Raw genomic sequence first — 4,084 nt, forward strand, 5'->3', positions numbered from 1 at the left:
CAAGTGGGTTGCTTTTTTAGCCGACTGGATGATTTTTTGTTTTTTTTAATAAAAACGAGTGCCGAATCAGCAAAAGCAAATAATAGGAATGTCTTTGGTATAAGGCCGGAGACTTCATAGTTAATACTTGCCACCTGTTGAAGTATAAGAGGTGGATAAGTGTACAGTGTTTTATCAATTATAGCCTTCTTTCTTATGGAAATGAAAGAAAACTAAAATAAACATCCAGACTAGTTTGCATTCTATTATATGTGAGATGCGGGACATGGTTTGGGATTTTTTTTTGTTACTAAGATTTTATCCAAATCCCCATCCACTTGAACCATATCCAAGGCTATATTAATTGGCTCAAAATGGAAGGCTGTCAATGGACCGGATATTGGGTCAACCCAATCCGGTCCAATACGAATACAAAAAAAAATCTGGTCCAATACAAGTCCATTATAGATAATCCAATAAATACTTTGAAACATTATGCCATTTGGAAAGTTTTTTTAGAAAGATCTTCCAGTAGCCAGGTAGCTAAAAGACATACTGAATTTTTTGGCTCTTGTCTTTAAAGATAAAGGCCGTTTAACAAGCGGCTTGGTCTATCGGGCTTTTAAATATGCGTTTAGAGGCTATCCATCAAACCATCACGCAAAAGACCAGAAAGTATCATTTGAAGCTTCCTGAAATTTGGAGTGTTTGGTATTTTTGGGTCTTTCCAAACATGCATTTTTTCATCTTTTCAGCTTTTGATTACCAAATAGAAAAAGACTGATTTTTTGTCTTTCGAGCTTGCTGAAGCCCAGATGATCACACGGAAAGACTTGCCAAATACCACTCCAGTTTGGACGGGTATAATTTAATATGGATATGAGCTCATCTTCATAATTTTTATTTTTGTTTGGATTCTGATCCATTTAAAGGTGGCCTGGTATGGCAAATTAAATTTTTATCAACACTTGTAAAAGCGCGTGTATAAGAAATTTTGGTATATTTACCACACTCCTATCCCACATCAGCCAGCTTATCTGCTTATGGAGTGAAAACATGTTTTTGTTTTTGAAAGCATCTTTTTATTGGTTCTAAAAACAATTTTTCCTAAGATAAATTAAAATTGTTTTTACTTTATTCCACAAAACACAGGTCAAAGAATGTTATTTTAATTAATTTGTAGTATTTATTAAAAATAAGAAAAAATAACAAGGTTTTTATCATTCAGACCACCCCAACAAATCTTAGCCCTATCGTACAGGTATGATGAATTCTGACCATGGATCAATGCTAAATTCATAGGCAGGATGTGGTTTATAACTACTAATAGACTAGGAGAGAACTATAATTTCAGATTTCTGAAATAAATTACAATCTATTTATCCCAAAAACAAAAACATTTATATTGGAAATCACTCCCCACTCACCCACACACACAAGTTGTCCTATTGAAAGGAGAAATAGCAACTAACTTGGGCTGTCGGTAAGTAAATTCTACCCAACCGAATTAAACCGAACTGAACCGATTACATTAGTTCTAGTTCTGTGATTTTGGGACAGTTCTGGTTCTTGCTCAGTTGCTTATTTCAAACTGATTCATACTTAAATCATTATTTTGTTAAAAATATATAAAGATTTCCTAATTTTCTTGTTTTTATTACATTTTTTTGTTTAAAAGGGTAATTTGATAAACATAGATAAGGCAATTTTGGTTTAAACCACTTTCTTTATTAACAATTAAATAATTTATTATTTTACACTTATTTTTATTAAGATCGTATTATTAAAATTCAAGGTTTAATTGGTTATTTAAATAAATAATGATAGATGTCAATATTATTGGGTTAGACCTTATCATCCTGATTAATCTGGGTCTATGGTTTTGTTCCAATAAATAATTGGTTCAGGTTGATAAGGCTGTCCCAAACCAGACCCGAATGATTTGCAAAACATTAATGGATATGGCATTGAATAGGGTAGAATAACAAAATTATGTTAACGAAGGCAAGCCTATATAATTGGAATGAGGCTTGTTGAATTGAATTAGGTCACAAATCAAGGTTCAAAGTATAAAAACAAGAAGAAATATTAAAATCAATAATACTGAATCTAAGTGTCAGATTATACAAATATGAAACACATATTTTGATAGTTTATTTCAGGTGGGAACTACACAGATCGAGGCACACTTAGGAAATGCTGAAACTCATATAATTCTAATTACAAATTATAAATACATAAATTCTAATAATCAGTTTTTCTTTTAATTTTTATTAGACAGGCATTAAGAAAAGAAATCTAGAAATTATATAACCTGTTAATTATCTATATTATATAAAACGGATACTTGGATCATACTTGGTCCATACATGCACACACACAATAAGGGGTGTCAATTGGATCATACTTGGTCCAATCCAATCCAGTATTGATCCATTTATATATAGACTGGACCCAATTTGGTCCAAATCCATACAAATCAAGCCCAAACTAGTCTAATTAAAATGCAAGTGGACTGGATGAGGCCAAATCCGATCCAAACTGAATGAAAATATGAAACATAAACATAAAAAACCATATAAAAACCTAGAAAATATAAAAAAACTATAGAAATAAGCCACGGAAAGCCCAAATAAAAGAAATTATATTGCCAAGAATTAATCCATAAAAAATGAATGAGGTGTGGTTCAATTTGATTTCTTCAAACTATGGGTGTCAATGGACCGGTTTTGTGTTGGACCTTGTCCAAATAAAAATTAATTTGGATGGATTGGATGGATTAATAAGACATTGAATTGAACCAGTTCAAATTTAATGGGTGTCAATGAACTGGTTTGGTGTTGGACCCCGTCCAAATCAAGATTAATTTGGACAGATTGGATGGACCAATAAGACATATTGAATTGGACCAGTTCAAACTTAATGGGTGTCAATAGACCGGTTTTGTGTTGGACCCGTCCAAATCAAAATTAATTTGGATGGGTCGGTTGGACCAAGGTTCAAAGTATCGATATGTATCAGCCCGTATCAGCTGATACGTATCGTTCCGGCACCCCACCAATACACCCCTACAGTGGGTGTATTGGTGGTCTGACTGGTTCAGGGTGTGGCAAAGACCTAAACCGTCTCCTCTGAACCAATTGGCAAAAAAAAAAAAACCCCACCAAAATAAATATCGATTCGCCTGATACTCCCATACCGGCATATTGGACGTATCGATATTTTGAACCTTGGGCTGGACCAATAAGACATTGAATTGGACAAATTCAAACTTAATGGTCCAAAATATTTATTGGATTGGATTGGACTTGGTCTAGTTGAAATGGATTTATATTGGATTGGATTGGGTTGAACTAATCAATATTTGGTCCATTGAAAGAAGATAAAAATGCATGTGCCAATGGACTAGGTTTGAATTGGAACCAATCAAAATTAAAACCAAATTGAACAAATTGGACAGTCCAAACATTAAATTGGACTGGTCCAAAATGGTCTAGAGTGTTCGTTGAATTGGACCCGATCGGATTGGACCGAATCCAATCCAATTGACACACATACTTGGAACCACTGGTTCAATCCATAAAAAGCTTTCCCTATTAATTATGAAAAAAAACTAACATAACGAAGACTCAAACCAGAAGAGAAAAGATGGTAGAGTCAAACTGAACTACTTTCACATAAAGAAACTCAGGGCTCAAAGGAAAATAAAAAAAATAAGGCAAATTACAAAGACCCTCCTGTACTATGGGGTATGTAATAAAGACCCCCTATATTTTATTTTGTAACAAAGACCTCCTTCCGTTAGTTTTCCGTCCAAAAACGCTGTTATAATATTTTTTAATCTCAATGGGGAAAAAAACATTGTTCATCTTATTCAACCTCACGGTAAATGAATAACAATAGGATAATCCCTTCTATCTCAGGTTCTTTCAAATGGCTTAATTCGTTGATATCCGAGATTTCAGTGTCTGCAGATGATCCCGTCGATGAAGAGGTTACGGACACTGAGTGGTTCTTCCTTGTGTCGATGGTAGTGGCCTTCCTGGTCAGGCAAGACCAAAGACTAAAAATAAAGGAATGTGTACCGCAAACTTTTTTCTTACGA

The sequence above is a fragment of the Nelumbo nucifera genome, chromosome 2, assembly GCF_055504915.1.
Source record: "Nelumbo nucifera cultivar China Antique chromosome 2, China Antique-T2T, whole genome shotgun sequence".
Taxonomy (NCBI): Eukaryota; Viridiplantae; Streptophyta; class Magnoliopsida; order Proteales; family Nelumbonaceae; genus Nelumbo; species Nelumbo nucifera.